The sequence below is a fragment of the Notamacropus eugenii genome, chromosome 7, assembly GCF_028372415.1.
Source record: "Notamacropus eugenii isolate mMacEug1 chromosome 7, mMacEug1.pri_v2, whole genome shotgun sequence".
Lineage (NCBI taxonomy): Eukaryota > Metazoa > Chordata > Mammalia > Diprotodontia > Macropodidae > Notamacropus > Notamacropus eugenii.
This window is the reverse complement of record NC_092878.1, coordinates 140,265,140-140,292,972: the sequence shown is the minus strand read 5'-3', so window position 1 is coordinate 140,292,972 and position 27,833 is coordinate 140,265,140. Positions and strand designations below refer to the sequence as shown.

Here is a 27,833-nt window from a genome sequence, read left to right as displayed (position 1 = left end):
AATGCTTATTGATTGATTTATCTGAGAGTCAGCGAGATATGTATTCAGGTCCTATACCAGTGGGTGACCCTGGACAAGTCACTTGACCTTTTAAGTCACTATAATTATAAATCACAGAGCAGTTGTTGATCTGTGAGAGGAAAGAAAATTCCTCATCTGCGCTCCCTACGATGACGAAATCAGAGGTCCAATAAAACAAGTCTTCTAACATGGTGGGTACAAGGAGAGACCTTCCTACACTTCTACACTACCTTATCAAAGCAGTAGATAGAGAAGGCACACTGCCAATTTTTTTAAAGTGATGCTTTAAGTTGGTGAATTGAGTGAGGTGGTTTGTCATTTGCCTTATACTTTGTGTCTCTTGCCTTCTCAGATCATTTACCCTTACTTTCTTATGTACTGAATCTTGTACCCAGCTCCCTGCTTCTGTCTCAGTTCTTTGGATTTTGGTGCTTTGAAGAAATATTCATTCTGACCTAGACTGGCTTTTCATTTCCACTTGCTCGATTCTATTCAGATATAGCCCCTCAAATAGCTCTGATCATGGGGTATCCTTATCCTCCCCATCACAGGAGATATGGCAGTATTTATTAATTTTCTAAACAATAATTCAAATGGCATTGGTAGATTATTGCCATGGACTACGTTCTCCATCAGGGGGCTCCAGAGGTTAAAGAACTATTATCAGGAGTTGAATGATTTCTCAGTGGACCTGGGTCAGTGTAAGGTACATTTGTCATTTTATAGGAAGAAAACTCTTGGTAAGGCAACAAGTTGAAATCAGCTGTTCAGAGAAAACAACAAATGCAGTGTCTAAGGGGCCAATGGAAGGGGCAGTCAAAAGACAACTCAGTATAAGTTGTTTGGGTACCTCCACTACTCCTTTCAATGACTCTGGACTAGGATGGCCTTTTTTGTATTTTGACTAGTGAACAAGTTGTCTGTTGGACCTCCCTTTACTTCAGGGAAATACAATCCTTTCTTCTACAATTTGGAGATATTCCTTAAGGAGGTCAAGAAGAGAGAGACAGAGAGACAGAGACAGAGACAGACAGAGACAGAGAGAGAGAGACAGGAGACAGAGACAGAAAGAGAGATGGAAAGAGGGGCAAGGGGAAGAGAGAGATAAAGGAGGGAAGGAGGGAGAAAGGAGTAGGGAGAGAGGGACAAGAAGGCTCTATAGTTCTGGAACTCTGAGTGGCATTGGTAGTGTAAGTTCCCTACAGGTATACTGTGCTACATCTATCCTTTAAGTTTGTGTCTACTTTTCCCATGGATATTGTACATATTTAAATATTGATCTTGCTGTGCCATTTGAGTAAATGCTTTGTTAAGAGTTAAGTTAAAGCAGATATTTTCACTGCAGAAAAAACAAAACAAGATGGGGAACTGAAGGAATGTGCACCTATCTAGGAATAACTAAATAAACTATAGTGTAAGAATGTGGAAATGGAATATTGTATCACAAGAAATGATTTTCTTTCAGAGCACACCAGGAAGCCCTCTGAATTTCTGAGAAATGAAGTGAATAGAACTAGGAGAAAAACTGATACACTCACAACAACATTATAAAGAAAGACAACATTGAAAAGCTCTAGAACAGATTATTGAAATGATAAAGTATGTTTCCAGAGGACTAAATATGAAACATACTACTCTCCTCCTGCCAGAGAGCTGATGGACTTAAAATTGAGAATGCAGTCATGGTCCCGGTCAAGGCAGAAATTTGTTTTGTTTGACTGCATGTGTGTCAAAAAAGAAGTCTCTCTTTTCAAAATATTCACAAACAGATGTGTGGAAGGAAGAGAAAACAATGCTCATTAGTTGGAAAAATATAGGCAGAAAGATGTAAAGAAATTAAAAAGAAAAACATTTTTCCTACCGTCTTTTTGTTAGTGGAAAACACACTGCTGGGGGCTCAGGAACATATTGTCACCCACAAGAGGATATCCCTAAAACTCTGAGATTAGTAGTAGTAGTAGTAGGAGTAGTAGTAGTAGTAGTAGTAGTAGTAGTAGCAGCAGCAGTAGTAGTAGATCTTCTTGGTATCCAACTTGTGAAAGTGCATATGAATTTGAGGGTGAGCTCAATGAGATGTTCCATTTACATAGCCATTGGCATGAGAACCTCATTGGACTGCCTCAGGCTACATAATATTGCTTCTCTCAGAAAATGTAACACAATTATGCTGGTCTTGGCCACTCCAGGATCATAGGTATAAGACTGCCAGCTTTGTCTCATCCATATTCTCACTTGAAGTCATGAAGACATAGGACCCTCTACAGAGAGAGATTCTGTGACTGGCTGTACTGATTCCTTCTTTCTTTCCTATTTATCACTATTTCTTAAAGTTCACACAGGGATGCTCTAGAGATTCCTGGTTTTGATAATCCAATTACCTTATCAATTTACTCACTCTCTCCAGAGACAATAACTGACTTCATCTGTTCTAGGATGTGGAAGCCTAAGTCCAAGGCATGTTCTTGTTTTTTTAACCACTCATAATTTTATATCACTTTCATATGTATCAATGGAAATCAATCATGACTTTTGGAAAAATTTTTCAAAGAGCATATTTTGCTGATGATAAATATTGGCATCACTGCTAAATCATATGTCTCATTTAGTAAATATTTATCAAGGGATTACTAAATGCATGGAATGTATGTTCAAAAAGAGAAAATATAATTAGAGTAAATTTCTATTATCAAAGTAGAGCTTTGGTTTTTGTCAAGTGAGTTGGTCTATCCCTAGTAGTCTTTAATATAGACTATGCTTGTGTTCTAAGGACCAATCTAGCTAAGGATAAGGAAGTCCCCTGACAATAGACTGGCAATTTGGTAATGCATTCTTTGGATATTGCAATCCATATAACAAAGATAAATATAAAATAGCCCTGACTCTTCTGCAGGATCTTTTTCTTATTCTGCAGTAACAATGGAACAGTAGTATTAAAGAGAGCAGAGAACGATAAGAATCACAGTTTTAGTCTGTATAAAAACATTAAATTTACTATTGATAATTCAAATGTAAGATCCTTGTATGGAGGCCAGTATTTGACCATACATGTAGAGGAGGTGAATCTTAATAATCTTGACATTCGTGCTGCACATGAAACTGGTAAATATAATTTCACGAGATAAATGACTATGTATTGCAGTGCCAGTGATTAGCATATGTAAAAAAGACCAAGAGGAAAATAGTTACAGCTTATGTGCCAATATTGTTTGTAGAAAATAAAGAGGGAGAGAAATTTTGTTAAGAACTCAATAAGATCTCCTAAATCAAATCAATTTGAATACTTGAATGCTTCAGAATTTCATTACAAGTCAATGCAAATGTGGGAAAGGACTTGTTATTGACAGGAATTATGTCCCATTTAGTTCTTTGTGCACAATAATGCAACCAATGTGCTATGAGTAATTTTCACATGAAAATTAGTATCAAATTAGAGGAAAGAATAAAAATAAGAAGATAAGACATAAAATGGAAGCTATTCCAATGTGTGCTATTTATAAGCTGTCAATGCTGAAAACAATGAGAAACAAATAAAAGAATAGACATGGACACAGATTGCAATCTTCTCCTAAGGAGTTTTAATTAGTGTATATTGATAACCACAGCAAGGCAACTAAAAATGTCTACATGCTCTCTTAGCCAACAATTACTTCACCTCCTTACCAAACAGAAAGATACATGGCAGTCAAGAGCAATAACTATTTAGAATATCATAAACTTATTTGAAAAATCTTATGTAAGAGAACTATTGAAGATTATGAGAAGCAGGGATAGAGATTATGCCCATAATTTCATTGACTTTGGGAGCTCCTAGTTAGGAAACACCTTTTACCCATGCAAATTATTTCCTTTTTCTGAAACTTATAGTGTTGGAAAGTTATCTAGAACACTGAGAAGTAAAGTGATTTGCCTACACTGGGGAGACACAAACAGTAAGTGTCAAGGACAGGACTCAAACCCAAGTGTTCCTGGTTCTAAAGTTTGCTCTCTATACCTTATACCTTTTGTTACCACATGCAAAACAAACAAACAAACAAAACCCCACATCATCTCCTAAAAAAGTTCAACTAAAGAAACAATTTAAAAAATTAACACAAAGCATGGTAAGAGACGCAACTAGGAGAAATCATCCCAAGGCAATTTAAAGAACGTGGCATCTTGACAAACAAATGATTCTTCATATAGTAAACCTTTTTCAACAGTGATTGAAGATCCACCACCTTTGGCCTATAATATCATAATCTTGCTGAGGAAATATTAAGAAGTGAAAATGGCACTAAAGAAAACAAGGATGCGAAAAATATTGGGGCTCCAAACCATACCTAGGAATTATTATGCTTGGGGCAAATTAAGATCAAGTTAAAGGTGTGTGTGGTGACAGTTCAAAGACAGTCTGACAGTCATGAAGAAAGGGTAGACGCCCAAGAAAAGTTGGACCACAGTGATAGTTTGAGTGGGACATGACAGTAGTAATCTAAAAGAAAATTCAACTCCAAATGTAGTTGTTGTAGGAGTGACTCATCTCCCTCTTTCCCTCGGTGTTTGGGAGAAAGTGAGGTAAAATATGATGGGAATGGTTTTGAAAAGTGGTGGTAAGATTCTCTGGAGAAAGTGCAGTTCAACTAGCAACCTTCTCTGCCCCAGGAAGACATATGATTCCCCAGGTTTGGGTGGCCTGAGTATATTTCCAGGCACCCCAAGTTATAGCTCTGGATGTACCCTAAAGTCAATCATGCTAGAAGCAACACATTGGATACCCTATCTAAGGGATGATGCTCAAGGTATCTAAAAGAAGATAGTATTACTAATGAAATTATGTAAAAATAAATTCATGTACTTCATCATTACCAATTAAAGGACAAATAAGAAGATATAAATAGCTACTACCCCATATGCCTTCTTTCCTATCTTTTCAAAATATTTATACTACTTTGTATAGATACATGTTTTCTGTATCTATACACTGGGTGGCACAATGGATACCATACTCAGTCTGAACTCAAGAAGTTCAAATCTGGTCTCAGACACTAGCTCTGTGACTGCACAAATAGCTTCACCCTGCTTGCCACAGTTTTCCTCATCTGTAAAATGAACTGGAGAAGGAAATGGCAAACCATCCCAGTATCTCTGCCAAGAAAACCCCAAATGGGTCACAAAAAGTCAGACATGGCTGAAATGACAACAAATTCAGGGGATCTTTGATGAAGGCATGGGAAGAGAATGGTCAAGCTTTTTTGTCAATACTAATCTGTGGCAGACCAAACTTTATAGTTATACCACAAATTCATGGAATATAAAATTCCATTGCATTTATTGTTGACTATGCAATTCAACTCCACAAATACTCATTAAGCTTCTATTATGTGCCAAATTGAGTAGCAAATGATTAAAAGAGGGAAAACACTAGTATTAAGAGGTTTTAGGAAATACTTGCTGTAGAAGGTGGGATTTTAGGTGGGACTTAAAGGAATCTAGGGAAGTCAGTAGTCAGAATAGAGGAGGAGTGAGACCACTCCACACATGGAATTCCAGTCAGAGAGAAAAGTAATATAAGATCTCCTTGCATTAATTGTTCGTTGACAATAAAAAAAATTTGATTTACTAGAGCACAGTATCTCTTTCAAGGTTCTCTTCTTAACAGCCCCCACGTATTTGACAAAATTATACAAGATTCTTTGAGCTATGTAGCAATAGAAATCACTTTATTCAATGAATCTTTGATGATTAATATCAAGGAAGACATACAACAGGGAGAAGTAGGGCTCTTCTAATTAGTGAGGGTTCACTACATTATCTAATCCAGCTACCTTACCAACATTATCTTCCTGACATGGTACCTTGCCATACCTGCTACTAAATCCTTCTAAATGTATGATCATTTCACATCCTTGGAGCATGCTAGTTAGGGAAAGCTCACTGCTATCTACTGACTACAGCCGTATGACCATGCTTCTTTTCCATGTCATGTGCACTCCAAGTACATGGTACCTCATCACATTTTCTACTTCTCACTTTGAGAAGAGTAATCAGTTCTTAATGATCTAGCAAATCAATATTGCTTCTGGATGCAAAGAGTGCACCAGCTAATTACTACTCACCATCCCTGAGATTTCTCTCTTCTCTGACCACCACTTTTTTTTTTAACGAATGGATGAAAATTTAGTTTACAACATTCAGTTCCACAAGCTTTTGAGTTTTAAATTTCCCCCCTTCATCCCCTCTCTTCTCCCCAAGAAGGCATGCAATCTGATATAGGCTCCACATATACATTCACATTAAACGTATTTTCACATTAGTCATGTTGGAAACAAGCTTTATAACCAATGGAATGGACCATGAGAAAGAAGAAACAAAAGAAAAGAGAGCAAATAGTATGCTTAGATCTGCATTCAGACTCTGCAATTCTTTCTCTGGATGTGGATTGCACTTTCCATCATGAGCCTTTTGGAGTTATCTTAGAACCTTGCATTGCTGAGAAGAGCCAAGTCTATCAAAATTAGTATTACACAATGTGGTTGTAACTGTGTACAGTGTTTTCCTAGTTCTGCTCTCCTCACTCAGCCTCAGTTCATATAAGTCTTTTCAGACTTTTCTGAAGTGTGCCTGTTCATCATTTCTTATAGCACAGTAGTATTCTGTTACATTCATATACCACCACTTGTGCAGTCATCCCTCAATTGATGAGCTTTTTCTTGATTTCCAGTTCTTTGCCAGCACAAAATGAGTTGCTATAAATATGTTTATACATGTGGGACCCTTTCCCATTTGTATGATCTCTTTGGTATATAGCCTTAAAACCGACCACTTCTTTATATGAGTTATCCACCCCTCCCTCTTTAAATACGAGCTTCTTGGTCATAGAGATTATCTTGCTTTTGTCTTTGTTTCACTAACACTTAGTATAATGGCTGGCACACAGTAAGCATTTAATAGATACATTTTCATTCCAATGTGCTTGTCACAGTCCTAGAGAATGACTAGCACAGAGTGCAAATGTTTGCATCTGCATATTTAGTTGTGTTGATTACATTAAGCCCTATAATTTTAAGGGAATTTTAAACAAGATCCAGAATTGTTCGACTCTTAGCATATTACCAGTCTTAAATCCATGTCCATGAAGAATGTCTATTGTCCAGACTATAGTATGTGGTTGGACATACATCCCACAGAATTGGTCCATCTGTACCTATAATTTAGTCAGACACAGTGAATGCATGATCAGCTGGGACTGGTATTGAGGAGAAGGAGAACAATGGCTTAGTCTGGTTTTTTTGGAGACTCTACCTTGTGCTTAATGGTTTTAAGTTTTCCAAAAAAATCAAAGATTCATTTAAAAACCAATATTCTTACAGACATGATGTATTTCTGAAAGACATGGTGGGGTTTAACACATTAACAATGAAGAATGGTGCAAGTGTTGTTAAGTATGTCATCAGAGAGGCACATGACCAGAGAAGAGAATGGGTTGATCATATGTTGAGAATCAGAATTGGACAAGCTATGGATTTCACTGCTTTCACATAATGTCAAGAGATCTATAGGAAGCTTCCCAGTACATGAGATTGACCTCATCTGGGGAAATTTATGGGAGGATGCCATTGTCTTTTGCATTGCATGAGGGAGTAACCATAATAATGATACTCAGACTCCTGGATGGTGTTGGAATTCCAAACTTTTGAATGTCATAACAAAAAGCCAAACTCAGCTAAGACTTTGGTGGAATGACTATTGACAAAACTTGATATCTTTTAGTCCTTTTGGTACTTCACAATAGGCATATAAATAGAATGATGCTCAACAAATTTAGTAGTTGTTCTTCCCTATAGTCTACACTTGCTAGTTTATCATTATTTATCACAATTATTAATATGATAGCATTATCATTATAGAGGATTCAAGGAAGCATGCCACAGTTTAGTGTCTATGGACCAAACAGGCTATCATAATTAATAATTCATATGTTGGGTTTACAGCAAAATCTATGATAACATTGGATTGCAAATGATTCCTTACATTGTATCTCTACTTTGACATGATATATATTAACAATATATTGCTTTCTATGATTTGTGTCCCTTAATTTCCTAAGGCAAACATGGATGACACATAATTTTCTCCTGATCTTTATTATGCCAAAAGGAATCTTTGGAATCCCAACTTTGACAGTATTTTTTAAGGGAATATTATGAAACCACTTAAAACACCTTAAGGCAAAACAGTCAACTTAGTTTCTCCCTCTTTTTCAAGATGCACAAATTGCAGTTTTTAAAAAGGCAAATAAAAATGTCACTGTGGGTGCTATCATTTTCTAGATATTTTTTTAACTGTCATCTGAAGAGGGACAGGGACATTGCCACTGGCAATTGGGGGTATAAGGAAAGAGACAGCCAGCAGCCAAAGATGAGCGCATTCAGGGCTTATTTGGATGGGATTTGGAAAGAGACTTAACCCAAAGCACATGCACACTCAATGGAATGTGAAGTTCTCCTTCCTAAGAGAAAGAAATAGGATGGGTCTGGACCAAGGAGCAGAAAGACTGAAGGAGCTGCACTGGGGAGATGGGAGGGAACATCTCCTGGAAGTAAACTGGGTAATAGGACATTCTGAGGCTCTTCTAAAGATCCTAGGATCCTTGATCCAGACATGGGGACCCAAATGTTTAGGTCTTTCTAGTTCTACTGGGTCTATTCCCGTCTTAGTTTAGGAAGTAAAGACAGAGGAGAAGTACTGGATCTACAGACGTCTTAGAAATTTCGTCTATAATGGGAATTCACACCTTCGTGAAGGGGTACAGAATAGACTATAATAGTTTAGGTGAAAGGCTAGAGACAAGGGATAGGGAATTAGTACAGAAATTACCTTTTCTGCTCTGTGGGAGATTAGAGTGGTGCAATAGAGAAATTTCCTCTTACCTCTTTCAGTCTTACAATTTAGAAAGAAGGAAAGAGGTGATTTAATGGGTACTGAAAGGTACCTCTTGCCTTTGTCTACCCCACTCAATTTCTTTCCATAATAGAAGAGAAAGCCGTGTGCATGTGTGCATGCATATCACATACACAGAGGATACGTACATATACATATATAATGACAAACTCTTTTAAACTTTTTTTTCTTTCTTGGTTCTGACTTTCTACCACACCCTATAAAGAGTAAAAGGTTGTAATATTCAAACCACAGAACAGCAGAGGGGACTAACCCAGGGAGAATTCTGCACCCAGAGACCACGGAATATTGGAGTGAGGGAGATTTCTGTTCCGGAGAGACCTGCAAACCTCTCGCGGGGGGACCTTCACGCCAGGGACTGGGCGCCGGGGCGGGAAGAGGAGAGCAGCCCTGCCGCGGCAGCGACACCGTGGGAAAGAGATCCGAGAGGGCTGCAGAACGGAGTCTCCAGCGGCAACGCGGGTCACCCCACCCACAGAGGGAGCTGCAAAACTCTCGCAAAAGGTCCGTTGCGCTGCAGACACGGTGCCCAGCCCGGACCTGCGGCGGCGACGGTGGCCACGTCTCCGAGAGACAAAGTTCTGAGAGGGATCCGGAGGCGGGATCTTCAGCAGCTGCACGGGCCCCCCACCAACAGGTGACTGACGGGGGTAGGTGAGAGAGTTTCTTTGGCGGGTTGAGAGGGGAGTGAGGTGCCCCCATAGCTCGGCCCCCCCCCCCCGGGAGGTGGGGGCTGAGAGGCGGCTGCGGACGGGGGCTCCCCAAACGGACGGGAGCCTGGATCCATTGTGGAAGGTCTGTGCATAAACCCCCTGAGGGAATTGAGCCAGAGAGGCGGCCCTGCCCCTGACCTCAGCACCTGAACTCAATTATCACACTGAATAGCAGCTCTGCCCCCGCCAAAAATCCTAAGGCGGGAAGCAGCATTTGAATCTCAGTCCCCAAACACTGGCTGGGAGGACCAGGAGGCGAGGTGGGTGTGAGGAGAACATTCAGAGGTCAGGCCACTAGGTGGAGACAATGCCAAGAAAAGGGAAAAGAAATAAAACTATTGAAGGGTACTTTCTTGGAGAAAAAAAACTTCCTCCCTTCCTTTCTGATGGGGAGGAGCAATGCTTGCCATCAGGCAAAGACACAGAAATTGAGGATCCTGTGTCCCAGCCCACTCAATGGGCTCGGGCCATGGAAGAGCTCAAGAGGAATTTTGAAAATCAAGTTAGAGAGGTGGAGGAAAGACTGGGAAGGGAAATGAGAGGGATGAGGGAGAAGCATGAAAAGCAGATCAGCTCCCTGCTAAAGGAGAACCAAAACAATCTTGAAGAAATTGGCACTTTGAGAACTAGCCTAACTCAGCTGGCAAGGGAGGTGCAAGGGGCCAATGAGGAGAAGAATGCTTTCAAAAGCAGAATTAACCAAATGGAAAAGGAGATTCAAAAGCTTACTGAAGGAAATAGATCTCTCAAATCTGGAATGGTACAGACGGAAGCTTTGGACTTTTCGAGAAAGACAGATATCTCAGAACATACCGCGTAGATTCGAAGAACGGAAGATAATGTGAAATATCTTATTGGAAAAACAACTGACCTGGAAAATAGAATCAGGAGAGACAATGTAAAAATTCTGGGACTACCTGAAAACCATGATCAAAAGAAGAGCCTAGACATCATCCTCCATGAAATTATCAAGGAAAACTGCCCTGAGATTCTAGAACCAGAAGGCAAAATAAATATTCAAGGAATCTGCAGAACACCGCATGAAAGAGATCCAAAAAGAGAAACTCCTAGGAGCATTGTGGCCAAATTCCAGAATTCCCAGGTGAAGGAGAAAATATTGCAAGCAGCTAGAAAGAAACAATTCAAGTATTGTGGAAATACAATCAGGATAGTACAAGATCTGGCACCTTCTACATTGAGGGATAGAAGGGAATGGAATAGGATATTCCAGAAGTCAAAGGAACTAGGACTGAAGCCAAGAATCACCTACCCAGCAAAACTGAGTATAATACTTCAGGAGAAAAAATGGTCTTTCAATGAAATAGAAGACTTTCAAATTTTCCTGATGAAAAGACCAGAGCTGGAAAGAAAATTTGACTTTCTAACACAAGAATGAAGAGAACCATAAAAAGGCGAACAGCAAAGAGAAATCATAAGGGACTCACTAAAGTTGAACTGTTTACATTCCTACATGGAACGACAATATTTATAACTCTTGAAACATTTCAGTATCTGAGCACTGGGTGGGAGTACACACACACACACATGCACACACTCACACATACATAGAGACAGAGAGCACAGAGTGAATTGAAGAGGATGGGATCATATACTAAAAAAAAAAATGAAATCAAGCAGTGAGAGAGAAATATTGGGAGGAGAAAGGGAGAAGTTATATGGGGCAAATTATCTCTCATAAAAGAGGCAAGCAAAAGACTTATTAGTGGTGGGATAAAGAGGGGAGGCAAGAGAAAAACATGAGATCTACTCTCATCACATTCCACTAAAGGAAAGAATGTAATGCACACTCATTCTGATAGGAAAACCTATCTCATAATACAGGAGAGTGGGGGACAGGGGCACAAGCAGGATGGGGCGGAGGATAGAGGGGAGGGCATGGGGAGGAGAATGCAATACGAGGTCGACACTCATGGGGAGGGAAAGGTCCATAAGAAAATAGAAGTAATGGGGGACAGGACAGGATGGAGGGAAATATAGTTAGTCTTATACAACACAACTAGTATGGAAATCATTTGCAAAACTAAACAGATATGGCCTATATTGAACTGCCTGTCTTCCAAGGGGAAGAGGTAGAGAGGGAGGGAGCTAAAGAAGTTGGAACTCAAAGCCTTAGGACCAAATGTAATGTTCTTACCACTGGGTAACAAGAAACACAGGTTAAGGGGTCAAGAAAGCTATCCGGCCCTACAGGACAAAAGAGAAGACGGAGACAAGGGCAGGGAGGGAGGATAGAGGAGAGAGCAGATAGGTCACAGGGGCAATTAGAAAACTTGGGTCTGGGGAGGGAGGGGGAAAAAAGGGGAGAAAATTTGTAACCCAAAATTGTGTGAAAATAAATGTTAAAAGTTTAATAAAAAAAAAAATCTTACCAATTGGAACAGTCCATTTGTTCCTATGTTTTCAATTAAAAAAACAAATTGCTATTATATTTTATTATAAGCTCTTTCTAAATCTATTGATATAATCAATCATTATTTTTGTGAATTTTGTTATTAATTTAATTCATTCAGTTTATAGCTTTCCTAATATTAAATCAGTCCTGTGTTCTCGACATTAAACTCAGTTTGGTCATAGTGTACAATCTCTGTGATAGGCTGTTTTAACTGCTTTGTGAAAATGTCATTAAAAATGTTTTAGTCTATAAAAAAAAAAGGTTGTAATATTCTCAGAGATTCCTAATGTAGTGGTGCTAACTGTTTGAGAAGACAAGTTCTTTGCAGAGTGAATAAATACATACTGATTCTTCCCTTTTCTCTGGATCCTCACTGTCTAGCACAGTGCCTTCCCTACACATAGCAGGTATTTAATGAACATTATCTCCAAAGATGTCTTCAGAAGTGTATCTCTTACTAGGAAGTCAATGGAGCTAGCATTTTAGCAGGAAGAAGAGGGAAGATTATCTCTGTCACCCTTGTTAGGGGAAGCTGAATAATTCATTCTTAAGACTTATACTTGGGAAAGGAAGTAGCTGTTGGCTCCCAAAGCCCCATGGAGAAGAAATGGTCCATCTGGGTGAAGAAGGGCTGGCATTCAGATAGATGTCCTCATCACAGATGGAGGATAGTGGATAAGGACCTTTATTTCACTGAAAAAGGATTTCTGCTTTCTGAATACAAGCTAGATTTATTATTGAAATCTAAAAGAAGACTTTTCTTTATATTTCATTATTAAACAGTTAGCCCTGACTTTTAAAGAAGAAATAAACCTCCCTCTTCTTGCTTCACAGTCATTGCAAAATGAAAGTAATTTTAAAATATCATTGAAAAAAATGTTCCCAGAAAATAAAATAGAGAACATTTTGTTGAATGTTAGCACTGTCGTCCTGTACCATATCCAAGACCCATAATACCAAGCTCATCTCATTTTACTTTTTATTGTGATGAAGCATCCTTCCTTTGATAAAGTATTTCAGATTCCATCCATTATTTAGCAAAACAAATTGTTGCTAACACAGGGCAGATGGTTGGGCTCTCACCAAAGAGTAGCAAATAGGATAAAGTACAACTATGTAAAAAAAAAGGATAAGTATTTTTTAGGGGGTTGAGTCACAGCATTCACAGAAATCATCCAGATGTTTCTTTTCTGCCAGGAAAAGCACATGTACTCATGTCAATAGAACTGACAAAAGCTGCTAAACTGTTCACAGTCTAGTAGGTAAAGGCAAAGCTTCAGCAAATGTCTTATTCTTTAATTGCATTCAACTAAAATACAAATATGTTCATCTTTCTAACTTGATGGAACATTCCCTCAGTTCTTTTTTATTTCCCTTTGTAATCCCCACCTTGATTTCAATAATTTAAAGCCATAGCATATGAAAGTTGGAATGGATCTTAGAAATCATCTCCTTCAAACTTTTCTTTTTACTGGTAAAGTATCCAAGGTGCAGAGACATTAAATGATCTGCCAGGGTCACATAGCAAGTTAGTCAACAAAGTCAAAACTTAACTTTTATTTTTTCTGTCACATCTTATCTTTAGTAAAAGGTCATCCTGATTTCCCAGAAGCCCTTAATAGAGTATAAGTGTTGTTAACTGCTTAAAGACAAGGCATTTTCTCTCCTGAGTGAATAAGAATATTGAGAAAAAAAGAAGCAAATAACAATTATTGCAAAAACCCTAAGTACAAATTCCTACCACACCTCCTGGAAAAAGGAATTAGATAGAATTTATCTAAAGCTTTATGGTTTCCTGTGGTGTGCCAAAATTGTTATTTGGCAGACATAAAGAATATACCCTGGAATCAGACATTTTTTCTCAAGATTCTGAAACATCATAAATTGATGGAGTGCATTTCTCCTCTCTGTTAGATTACTTGTGGTGCTACCATTTTCCAAGACAGAATAAAATACCACATGATAAAATGCTAGATCAGCAAAGGTGTTTATAAAACCGGAGAAATTATTAATGCTCCAAGGGAAATGTGCTAGATCAGCCTGGAAAATGCATGCCAAAAATCCTTGGGGCCTGAAAAGATACATGCTACCTCCTTCCTACATAGCACCTTCCATGCCTCAACTACCATCTCTCTATTGCTCCCCTTAGCAATAAGGTAAGACAATACAAATGACTGTGCCCAGGAGAAATGTGCTTATTCTCTCGCTGCTGGCCCAGCAAATTCAACTCAAAAGTAAAAAGCTAACTATTTTCTTCAGACTTTTCCATTTGTTTTTCAAATCCACCTTCTGATGTGCCACATTTTCTTTAATATGTGCTAGTATTGTGCAAAATTAGCCAAATCTTTTGCAAAGCCAAAGAATCCCTTATAATCAACTCATGCCTCCCAGAAAATGATCAGCAAGGTGTATGTAATATGTTTAACTTAATGTATGAGAACTGACTTACTCTTGAGAAGGGATCTGGATCAGAGATACGTAGAGCTACACCAGCTGTCTAATATATACATGGACACGAATCTTACATAGTTAAATAGCATTTACATAGCACTTGAAAGTTTGCCAAATTTTTTTTACTTATGCTATCTCATTCAATTTGTGCATTACTATCTCATACCATTCTTGGAGTATTTGCTATGATGATGTCCTCCATTTTACAGATAAGGACATTGAAGCTAAGGTTATGGCACCTACTAAGTGTCTTAGTAAGATTTAGATTTTAAGCTCCTTCAGGGCAGGCATTGTCTATTGCTTCTTTTTTTGTATTCCCCAGACTGCTTAGCACAGTGCCTGACTTGTTTTTATTCAATCATTTTCATTTATGTTCAACTCTCATGACCCTATTTGGGGTATTTTTGGGAAAGATATTGGACTAGTTTGCTATTTTCTCCTCAAGCTCATTTTACAAAAGAGGAATTAAATAAAGGGGAGTAAATGACTTGCCCAGGGTCACAGAGCTAGTATCTGAGGCCAGATCTGAACTCATGAAGATGAGTTTCCTGATTCCAAGCCCAGGGGCCTATAGCGTGTTATCTAGTTGCCCAGTCTGACATATAATAGGCACCTAATGAATGTTTATTGGTTGATGGATTTTTACTTAGTTCTTCCTGTCTCTCAGTCCTGTACTCTACTCATTTGAACCACCTAATCTTAGTATGTTCCCTCCTAAGTAACAAAACTTAATGTTCTGGAGGCCCATAATATACTAAGATAAGGTTTTCTGATTCATTTTTTTTCAGTCAGAATTTCTGTTTTTGCTTTCTGTTCTATCTAGATTTTTTAACGGAAATGAGATCAAACCACTTTGTTGCCCCAGAGGCAGCCTCTGTGGCAGCAGAAGGTGTGTGTGTGTGTGTGTGTGTGTGTGTGTGTGTGTGTGAGAGAGAGAGAGAGAGAGAGAGAGAGAGAGAGAGAGAGAGAGAGAGAGAGAGAGAGAGAGACAGAGACAGAGAGACAGAGACAGAGACAGAGACAGAGAGGGGAATCATTGTTTACCTGACCTCTCTTTCTAACACTCTCAGATGATTGAGGGGAGGTTAAGATTGAAATTGGTTACAGACATGTTTGAATCTCTTCCAAGTGAAAGGTAATTACTTCCACAACTTGCTGGTTCTTACTTTAGACCTTGGTAAATATATGATCTCATTTCACATTGACTTTGCAGTGTAAATTCTTCCCCAAGAAACTAGGAAGTGGCAGGACAGAGAGGAATGTGCAGAATGAGTTATATTCAAAAGAAATCTCTAAAAAGTGGAAGGAGGATCTGAACAATGCTGCTTTGCTATATAGTTTCCTTAAGTTATTGTAGTTTTAAATAAAATTTTAAACTGAAAAGTTCTAGTGAAAAGACTGAAATAACAATGGCAAAGTCTGGAATTTAAATTCATGAAATTTGCTATCTGATTAAGAAAAGAAGCTATTTCATTATTTCCTCTTGTGGTCATGGGGGCTGGGTTATGTTTTAGCACTTTTAGAAGAGTGCAGATGGCTTTCTGTTTTAATATCATGTTGTATTTTCACAATTATCAGTGTTGCTCATGGACCAAATGCCATGCCATACATCACTTTAGCATGAGAAACACTCCCTGATTCTGTTCAAGAAAGAGTCAACAGCATTCACTTACAACAGAAACTTGAGGACATGGAGAAAACTTGAGTTCACTGCTGCCCAACTTTTAGTAAGGTGCTTGACTTTCAGTAGATTCTAGTAGGTGATTGTATCTGCTCCCTCATTTCCTATTAGTCACCAGTTCTCGCCTTCTAGATATCAGCATTGACTCCTCACTTTCTCTTGCCCCTCTCCCCAATTCCAATTAATTATTTTACCCTGTGAAGAAACAGGCAGACACATCTGATATACTGAACAACAACAACTTTCTAGAGGAAGACAAAGGAATTCTATGAGTCCATCAATCAACAAATATTTATTAGTTGCCTACTATGTGCTTGGTGCCAAGTATGCAAAGACAGAAATGATAGTCTTTGTATTTAAGGGACTATCTAATTCAGTTCTCCAGTGAAACTGTACTGCAATGAGATGTATCTGAGATTATTCTCCTTTTGAGGAGAAATCCCTACAATACAGAAGTTCCTAACATTTGAAATGGACAAGAGAGTCTTCATGGGAACCTTTTCACAGCCACATACTTGGACTTTGTGCTTTTGCAAGCAACTGATGTTCTCAGTGACAATTTATCTGCTGTGGTCACCATCCATTGGTCTTATCTCTCAGCCTTGTTTCCTTGCCAGTGATACTCTAATATTCTCTCCCATGTTGATGGTCTCAAGTCTATTCACTCAGCTGTGCTGATTCTCACACATGGTGGAGATGTAAGGTTCATTTTGCTACTTCACATTTTGTACTTAGAAATCAATGTCATATTTAGAAAGCCATGTTCCCTCATGGACACCAAAACACACAGTCTTGGACAACAACAAGCAGCATGAGTGGAGTGGGGGTGTGGGAGCTTATGTATGTGATCAGAATTCTGAGCTCTCTTGGCCCCATCCTTCGGCAAACTTTTTATCAGATTTCTGAGTTTCTCACTGTATACAACACTCTATATAACAACTTGAAGAAGTCCCCAGTCAAAGATCTTTGTGAGAGAGTAATTCAAAAAAGCTCTTCATGCCTATTAAGGGTAGAGAGGAATGGAAGGAAAACATTTTATAGAACCGAATAAGAAGCAAATGAAATTTCTCATAGAATCCAAGACACTAAGCCTGGAAAGTTTTCTGACTTGCAGATTTTAATATGAATTGATTTTATGTTTGCATATCTTTTTTTCCTAATGTACTTTATAGCTGCCAGAAATTTATAGACAGGGATTAGTCTATATTTCTATATTTTCCATCTCATTTAAAATAAATTGTGGAATCTATGAGGATAAGATATTTATATACTTTATTTATCTTAGCCATGTACTTTTCACGGTGCCATGAGTCTATTGGATGTTTAATATGATAACTGAATTAAAAATCTCTATAATTAGAATAACATGTTTAGGTTTTTTGCATCCACTAACATCTTCCTGCAATGAGATATTTGTGACTTTGATGACTTTGAGTCATCTTGAAATCTGTTGCTGTTCGGTAGTTTCAGTCATGTCCAACTCGTCATGACGCCATTTGGGGTTTTCTTGGCAAAGATACTAAAGTGTTTTGTCATTTTCATCTTCAGGTCATTTTATAGATGAAGAAATTGAGGCAAACAGGCTGCATAATTTGCCCAGGATCACACAACTAAGAAGTATCTGAGACTGGATTTGAACTTAGGAAGACTTATCTTCCTGACTCTAGGCCCACACTCTACAGACTGAGCTACCTCACGGTTCACCATCTTGGGGGTCTAGGTGAGTGAAATGTAAAATCTGGCAGGTCCTACCAAAGCAAAAAAGCTTTGAGGAAAGGTACAGGAACCACCTACAAGACCATTATCCAACAGCAGGTGGACCATTGTTTGAAGAACTTCATTACCAAGTCTTCTTCACTGATATGACTCCTTTGACAAAAGCAATTTGGGAAGATTGTCTACCAAATTGTTCAGGGGTTGCAATCCGCCAGCAGTGGAGGAAGGTTGCATTTGTGGATCCTTGAAGTATTGAAATAAGGTTTTTGTCCCAGACAAAAAATAATACTTAAAATTGGTAAGAGAGAAAGACAGAGCTGGAAAAAGCACTGGCCTAGGGGATAGAAGGCCTGAGTCTGGATCTTTCTAGGACATAGCCAGTAACCCTGGACATATTATTCAACCTTTCTGGACCCTGGACTTCTTATAGGGATAGGGATTGAACCTGTGATTTTATTGGTTTAGGAAATTCTGGGGTGAAGAAACTTGACTCTCTCTATGCATGGTAGCATTTTCTCTATAGCTTGTATATCTTAGGGAATTGCCTGAAGTATTGAGAAATTAACTGTTTCACCCAGGGTTACACAGATGGTATGAGAAATAGGACTCTAACTCACTTCTTCTTGGTTCTTAGGAGGTCTCTTTTCTACCTATTACTCCTTGACGCCTCTCTTGGATTCCTCATATTCAATGGTGGCTGACATCTACATTATGTTTTGAGACTCACAAAGTTTTGTGAGCAAACTGAGGCTCCAAAGATTAAGTGGCTTGCCTAGAATAATACATTCAATGAGTATTTGAGACAGGATTTGAGTTCAGGTTTCTCTGACTCCAAGATCCTGTTTCCTATGCCACATTCCTTCCATATTAAAGTAGGACCTTGGTTAGATTACCCCTCAGGTTTCTTTGAGCTTTAAAGGATTCTTTGATTTGCTCATAAAATCACCTATTGTCAATTTTTTAAAGAAAATGCTGTTTTTATTGTGACTTGAATGCTTTTTTCATTCCCAGTCTTTGGGAAGAAAGTCATTTGCTGTCCATTTGCTCTTGGTCATGCCACCAACAACCTCTTCTCAAGAAATGGTCTGGTATAGAAATCAGGACTATTCTTATGTGTTTCAAATGGATTCTCCCAATGCATGCAGTGCCCTGACTCTTCATAATTCAACAAAAATTTGTATGTAACATGAATCATGTAGATTAAATAGATTTTCAGATGCTATCAATATTCTACAACACTGGTGGTACTTTTCAGTGATTTTTTTTTACCTTTTAAACTCTATTATCATTGTAATACCATTATGCATGTTACCCACTTCATAATTCAAAATGACTTGAACCAATGATCAAGCCAAGAAACATAATTCCCAAGTCTCAACCTCAAATCTCATTAGCTCATTTCAGACAGCATTCCTCTTTTTCATTGAGTCTCAGAATTCCTCTACATAAATGTCTGAAAAAATATATTTTATCAGTAAACCTTCATATTAACATTTCCTAGCATTTATGTTTCTAAATTGAGAGACAACATTGAATTAAGAAACTTTTTAGATGCAAATTATAGGTAAAATTATAGCAGGTGTAAATGGGCAATGTTTATAGGGAAATGATCCCTAGCTTTCCACAAACCAATCTCAATATTCATTCACAGATGTTTTGCACCTTACTTTGACTGAATAAGTTCCAAACTCAGCATGTAATCTGAAAAATACTTAATACTATTTAGAAATTTTTTACTTAACTCATTAAGAAAAAAATCCTCACCCAGCTCCCACATTTGATCTCTGGATTCTTGAGAGATATTTTGAGGTTTACAGGCTAGATTTCTTTTTAAGGACCATGCCTCAAACCCAAATCATTCTGGCTCTTATTGAGTGGCTAGCAATGGCCCAGAGGAAATGTAAATAGCCATTTTTTATGTTTTGGGCAGAAACCCTGTGGGCCTTCTTCTCAGACTTCTTTTTTTTTTTTTTTCCTAATTTACTAGATAAGAGATACCATTTTTGCCTCATTTCTTACCTAGCCTTAATCACTGAATGGGTGTTGTCTCAGTCAAACTGATAACCCGGGAAGTACCTTAGCTTAAAAAAACCAATATCTCCCACTATTTCTGGGACCATCTCCAGTTGACCTGATCTACATCTTGCCACTGTCCAGATGGCTCTGAAGGAGAAAGTGAGGCTGGTGACTTTGCACATCCCTACTTGACTTAAATCTAATTCACTTGCAAGTCATGGCATTACCTTCCTGATGTCATGTTCCTCTTTGAGAATGACAACAACAGCTCCAGCAAAGCCCTTAAGTTCATACCAAACCCAATAATGATCAACAAATATACTGAGAAACCATAATGACTTATTCCGATTCAGAAATGCACAAAGTGTCAGACAGAAGATCACTGGAAATAGGAAAAGGGAATCATCTCCTCTTGCAGAGGTAAAATCAGTGTGATAAATGATTGGATATGTGCAGCTTTTAAACAGGAATAGGCAGGGAGATAGCTACAAGCGAGGACCATGCTAGAGAGTGAAAAGTTACAAGCAAAACTTATTTCTTGATACTGAAAATAAGACTAAATGAAGAGGAATAGAAGAATAGAAACCAAGAAAGTGCCTTATATTGCATCTCAAACAATTAGGAAATGACTGAACAAACTTTAGTCTCTAAATGTAATGGAATGTTATTGTGCTGTTAAAAATTAGGAAAAGATAATTTCAGAGAATCTTAGGCAGAGAAAAATGATGAAGAGTAAAATGAGCAGAACCAGGAAAACTATTTATATAAGAAAAACTTCATAATCAAAAACAATTTTGAAAGATTTCAAATTCTGATTAAAGCAATAATCAACCAAGTGTCCAAAGAAACTATGGTAATGCATTACTCTGCTCTTGACAGACAGAGATAAGGTGAAGAGACAGACATTTGCATATAGCCATTGTGGGTTCCTTTCCCTTGACTATGTTTATTTGTTTCAAGGAGTTCTGATTCTTTCCTCTCTTTCTCTAGAGTTTTAATTAGGAGGGAGAGGTTAGCAACAGTGATGCCTCCCCCAAAGAGGATCATTGTACCATTTTTTTTAGATGCCCAGAAGAAAAAAAAAAGGTGGTTTATAAGGAACTGCAGACAAGGAGGACAGTTTTGAAAATGACATGTGGAATCCATCATATTCTTTAAAAAAATTGTGGTATGAAATGGAGATTCATAGTTTCATATAGAATCTTTTTTATTCTTTGTGTATCAAAATGCTCTTTTTTGGTGTTTTAAGTTTAGAATAAGTCTTTTTTAAAACTTGAATGATGTTGAAAATGTTAGAGCTTCCAATTTTCTATGATACCTAGGAAAGGCCATTTCTCTCTTCTCAAGCCAGATGCTTGCTGAAGCCCATGGAAGGGCTACTCATTGCTCATTCTCCGAAAGATATCATACTACGTCTCTGACCCTGATGAGCTTTAGATTACATTCAGTAATACTCCGGTGAGTGTTAGAAAACTGAATTTCCTCTGTCTGTCTCTCCTTTCCTTCTCCCCTTTCTCTGTCTCTGTCTCTTTGTCTCTGTCTCTTTGTCTCTGTCTCTCTCTCTGTCTCTCTCTGTCTCTCTGTCTGTCTCTCTGTCTCTGTCTCTGTCTCTTTGTCTCTCTCTCTCTGTCTCTCTCTCTGTCTCTCTCTCTCTCTGTCTCTGTCTCTCTGTCTCTCTCTCTCTCTGTCTCTCTCTCTCTGTCTCTGTCTCTCTGTCTCTCTCTCTGTCTCTCTCTCTGTCTCTCTCTGTCTCTCTCTGTCTCTCTCTGTCTCTCTCTCTCTCTCTCTCTCTCTCTCTCTCTCTCTCTCTCTCTCTCTCTCTCCTTACACTGCCAAATGCAGATTGGGCTCTCAGCTACAAGCTTTCAAAAGCACTTCCTTTAAATTATTCAAGAATTGTTGCCGTTGAGCTGAGATCAGGCACACAGTGTTTCAAGAGGGAAAGGAAATTGGGGAAAATGATGAGTAAGTGGATGGATGGAGCCCAGAGCTGACAATTCTTTTTCTAGACTGTTCCTCCCACGAAGCAAGCTCCATATTTTCATTCTGATAATGAACTTCATTACAGGCAGCTTTTCCTGCTCCAGAAGACCAGGGTATGCCCTGGGTATAAGGATCAAGAACTGAGCATGCTGATTCAGTCAACAGGATAGATGGAGTATTTAAAGTGCTACAAGACATCAATTATTCACCCTCCTTCCACTGATGCATTTGAGGTTAGCCTGGTTTCAAATGTACAATTATCTAAGTTTTGCAGATATTAGAACTGAATCCTAGAGTTTAGAGGGAATGGAGTCAGAGTTGTAGTAGCGTCAGGTGAATGGGCTTTGTCCCAGGGCACTAAAAATTGGAGGGCACTGACCACACTTAGCAAGAATAATGATTTTCAATAGGAAGCTACCAGAAAGCATGCTTTATCCCACTCCTCTCCACCCCCAACAACGCCTGTACTTCAGATAAACTTTGTATCATCTCTGGTCCTGTTGTCCTTCTGGCTACAGAGTTCTGAGATGTTCCTGGAGCCCTAGCTTCAGCCCAATGGTTAAGCACTCCAGGTCTGTGGCATTCAGAAGAAATCGCATTGCAATGAGATACACCATAGTTGTGTATTTGAGATGATGTTTTTAGTCTCTTCCCACCATCTTCCCAATTGAAATTGTCTTAAAATTAGTTTGCAAGAAAAGTTTGAATACCTTGTCCGGTATGAACTTATTGTGAGGCCTAACTCTGAATGAGCCCTCTCTATGATACCTAGAAACATGACCTCAATATATGTGTTAATAGGGAACTCATTAAAGAAACTCCACGGTATTACCACCATCCCCATAGGTTTACACTTTAACATCCTGAAGCAGTCAGTTTCTTCTACTGCATTCATTCCTTGGTCAGTTTCAAATTAGAATGGGGCAGCTGTGCTCCAATACGTGTCTAATGACCCTAAACATGAAACAGTCAGGGAAACAATCTGAAGAAAATATGGCTGGCTCTGCTAGACTACTGCCAATGCTACTTTTGATGTTGAGGAGTTGACTTTTTTAAGCAAGTGGTAATTGGTATTTTAAAAACAACCATGATAGGACTGACTAGACAAAGACAGACTGTCCTTAAATGAAATGTACAAATTCTTGACAGGATACAAGTTCAGGGATGTTTACACTTGTCTATGGATGCATGAGGAACCTTCTGCCTGGCCCTTCTAGCTACACAGTTCTGAGATGCTCCTGAAACACTATCATCTTCCGCATGATTACATAATCATCCAAAATCCATGATATTTGGGAAAAAATCCCAGTGCGATGAGATACATAATAGTTGTGTATTTCAATAAACATGGTCCTAGTCCTGGCTCAACCAGTTACTAGCTATGTGACTTTAGGCAAGTCACTGTGCTCAGTTTCCTCATCTGTAAAGTGAAAAGAGTAGACCAGATTACAGGTTAGCAACTATAATGTAAGGGCTAACTATAGCCTGTAAATTTGTTTTGTGGGAACTATGAGTCAAGAATATCTTCCTTCTTTGTTATTATGTGGAGAGAGAAACATATCTTGCTTGATCCTCACAACAACTACCCTGTGAGGTATATTTCATTATTATCATCATTCTACAGATTAGGAAATTGAGGCTGAGAAATGAAGTTATTTTTGCAGGATCCCAGAGCTTGTTAAATGTCTAAAGCAGGAAACTCTTGTGGTCTCTTGCAAACTACCCTTCACATAGTAGATACTGAATAAATGTCTGTGTAATCAAATCGTTTGTTTCTTTAAACAGTAATTTAGATGAATTATTTCTTATGTTGTCCAGAATGTTCTCTGCTATTAGAAAAGTGACTATTTCTCTTCCAAAGCCTTTGTTACAAAGTACATTTAACAAAACCAACATCTTTTTAAAGAATGGGATCTTCATAGTACTTATTATGTAAAAATATACCTTAAAATTTATTCTATTATTTTCATAGAGTGACTTTGTAAAACCAGTTTTCACTAATAACTGCAAAGGCTCTTTTAAGTGATCTGCATATTTTGGGTGATTACCATGATTTCATCATTATAAGGAACTCTAGGGAAGGGACATCTCCTCATCAGTGCAGATCACCCAGGTAGTGTCAGAGGCAGAATTTGAACCTACATCTTCTTGCTTCCAAAGTCAGATTGCAAATCTACTATGCCACATTGCATGTAATATGCCTAGTAATTATTTGTTTCATTAGGTTTCTCTGTTCCCCCCATCAAAGTTTTAAGATACAGTCTACAGCCTGTCAATCTAAATCTACTTATCACTCAATGTCACTGCTATAAGCTAAGTTGCTTAGTCATTTAAGTATTATGATTAAAAATTGAAAGAATGGTCCATCATATTAATGAAAAATGGCAAAACATTTTGTGGTTGGAACATTGGTGAAATATGTTTCTGTGAAGGAGCGTTCATTGTCCTTCTGGAATAGCATTTGATTCTTGTATCTCCAGTGACCCATCATGGTAGAGAAATAGACCTGAATTGCTAAAGCCATGTTTGTTGTTGTTCAGCCATTCAGTCATGTCTGCCATATTAGTGGAACACAAATTCTTCTAGCACATTTTAAACAAAGACCTTTTGTCATTAAATGATGAATTTGTGCAAATATATTGGTGCCTTGAAAGTACTCTAAATTAAACTACAAATTATTTTTTTAAAATATCAATATAATCTGTGATAAAAAGATGTTCTAGAAAATCGCAGTGAGGTTAAACAATTCTAGGAAAAGTAGTTATACTATCGCTTTTGGTGATTACAGTGACCTGGGAGTACATATCAATTAGATAACAGCTGAAAAAGTTATGGAACATGGAATGCAATACTACTATGTTGTAAGAAATGATGAAGTGGAGAATTTCAGAGAAACCTGGGAGACCTTTATGAACCAATGAAGCAAAGTGAGCAGAACCAGAAAAACAATTTTTACATATCAATATTCTTAATAGAAGTGGACGACTCCAAGAATTAAAAGACAGGTCAGCAAGAAAAAATATTAATTAAAAACAAAACATTTAAAAAGACACCTTATAAAGGAACGAACCCCTCTCAAACTATTAAAGACTTTTAGATTCTACCTTCCCTTCCTTCAGATTGACAAAGATGAACAAAGAGAACAACACCAAATGTTGGAAGGACTGTAGGAGGATAGGTACATTAGCTTACTCTTGGTGAAGCTATAAATTGGTTCATTCTGGAAAACAATGTGGAAGAATTCCCCAACAGTCACTACACTGTGCATACACTTTGACTAAGTGATTCCAAATACTAGACATATACTGTAAAAAGCTTTAGGACAGAAGGACAAAGCCCATGTGTACAAAAATTCACATAGCATCATTTTTGTTGAAGCAAAACCCTGGAAATAAAAGAGAATCCTTATCCATTCTAGAATGGTTAAAGAAATGGCGGTACATGAATTTAATAGAAGATGTGACCACTGATAAATTCTGAGAAACTTAAAAAAGATTTGACGAAGTGATGCAAAGAAAAATGGGCAAAACCAGAACAATTTACAAAATGGCTGCAATACACAATGACATAAAATAAAGCAAATTCAAAAAGGTTCAGAGCTCTGATAAATGCACTCACCAACCATAACCCTAAGAGTACTGATAGTAAAGCTAACTGTGAAAAGCTAACTTTCCACATTGGAGCGGAGATTGAGGGATTGGAAGTGGAGAATAAGATATACGTTTTCAGATGTAGCCAATGTAATGGGTTGATTTGTTTTGCTTAACTATACTTATTAATCATAAGGGAGGGCTTTTTTGGGGTGGGGTGAGTTAGTGGAAAATGAGAAAGAGGCCAATAAAAGGGAAGAAAAGAGCAGCACTGATAAATATTTTTTAAAAATACACAAAAGATAGAAGCAGGAAGTTCCAAAGGAAGACAAACAAGCCAGGCAATTTTGTTACTATCTTGTTAAGTTTAATAGAAGGTTAGGGAACTGAACCTGTAATTTCACTGGGCTAGAAAACTTGCGTGAGGAAGTTTTCTGTTAATGATGATTGTTGCCTTCCCTGAAACTTAGAATCTTAGAAATTTAGCTAGAACACTGAGGAATTAAGTATCTTGCTCAGACTCTAAGTGGTCAACAATTAATGACTGGATGAATATGATAATGAGTGGCTGGGCACATTTGAATCAACTTTGATTATGTCATTTACTTTTACGTTACCCCAAGTCTTGGGTAAACTATTCAAAGAATTACCTCCCACTCAAACATGAGTAGAGCACAATGGCTTCCCTACTTGAGTGGGATCTGAACAAGATTGGTAAGAAAGTGAATACAATCTCATTATTGGAAATGTTCTTCAAGAGACTGAGCTTTTGAAATGAGAACTTTAGAAAAAGAGGGAAGTCTGGATCTCTCCAAATCATTGATCATTTATAATCATCTCTCTCATTTTGTAAACAAACCAAGATGGTAATGGGGAACACACATTATGGAATTTGGTGGGAAGGAAGGGTAAGAATTGGATTGATCAAAAGTGTTTGTTGCAGAAAGTGTTATAATCAAGAAATGCGTCTGGCTGGAGGAGTTCAATACTGAGATAAAGAACAAAGTGCTAAGTTTGACAAAAGGATTCTGTCCTTGCAGTATTCTGCAGGTCTGTGTATGTGTGTGTGCATGTGTGTATATGTGTGCACATGTGCATGTGTGCACATCTGTGTGTGTGAGTAAGTGTGTGTGCTGGCTCATGACTGATTCATCCAGCCTTGCAGATTCCTCTGATTTCTGCTTAGCTGAGCAGTCCCAGGTCTCTGCTCCCTCACTGTTCTCCATGACAACAGCCATAGCTAAGCTGTATAGGAAGCACTCTCTGTTGGATTTGTTGTAAAAAAAAAAAAAAAAAAAAAGTGCTGCAAGGGATACGATAGTGGATTAGTTCTCTAATGTCATTGAAAACTTTAAGATTCTATGATTCTTGAAAAATTCAAGATTATAAAGTTCCTAGAGGGCAAGGACTATGTCTCTTAGCTCACAGTGCCCAAGATATACAAAGCATAGTCTGTAGTATCAGAAAACCTCTCATTATCTGCAGGATATAATTTTCTAAGAGCTACCCAAAATATGTGCTTTCCATCGAAGGGAAATGTTCATGTTAACCACATGGAGGTACAGTTTGCATTGTTTTCACCTAAGTGGAAAAAGGGAATTTCAGTACTTGGAACTAGCCCAAAGGTTGTCATCATGTACTCCTTGAAAACTCTCCATTTCACAAGGCATTATATTATATAACTGTTTTATTTAGCTAATAAACGATCAGAAAGTTCACATCAAAACTTTCAGAAAATAATGAGCTACAGCAACCACCCCCCCCACTCCCCCAGTCCCAAACACAACTCCTCTTGCAGTTGGCCAATTATCCCCTAGGATTCCAAATAATTACTCAGGCATTTATGAAAATTAGTATTTCTTGGATCACACCTAAAAATCTCCATTTTTTTCTTCTAAAATGACTCAAAGTGTGAGTTCATAGCAATTTGGCTTTTCTGGACTTCATAATTGTGATGCTTTGCTGGATACATTCATTCCACTCCTCCAAGGTTTTTAGTTGTCCGTTGTGTGTTATTTTCTACCTTTCGAATGTAAGCTACTTAGAGGCAGAAAGTATCTTTCTTTTTGCTTCTATTTGTATCCATAGCATTTAGCATTTCTGTTGTTGTTTTTCAGGTATGTCAGTCCCATTTGACTCTTTCTGATAGCTTTTGGGGTTTCCTTAGCAAAGATACTGGAATGATTTGCCATTTCCTTCTCTAGCCCATTTTAGAAATGAGTGAACTGAGCAAAAAAGGGAAAGTGATGACCAGGGTCACATAGCTAGTAAATGTATGAGGCCGATTTGAACTCAGGAAGATGAGTCTT

At 38.0% G+C, this 27,833-nt stretch overlaps 1 protein-coding gene across 1 annotated transcript in view; it reads right to left on the bottom strand.

Annotated features, from left to right (window-relative positions):
- Nucleotides 1–27,833, bottom strand: part of BANK1 (B cell scaffold protein with ankyrin repeats 1) — a 393,466-nt gene that overhangs the window by 88,762 nt on the left and 276,871 nt on the right. The gene's annotated exons all lie outside the window — the stretch shown is intronic.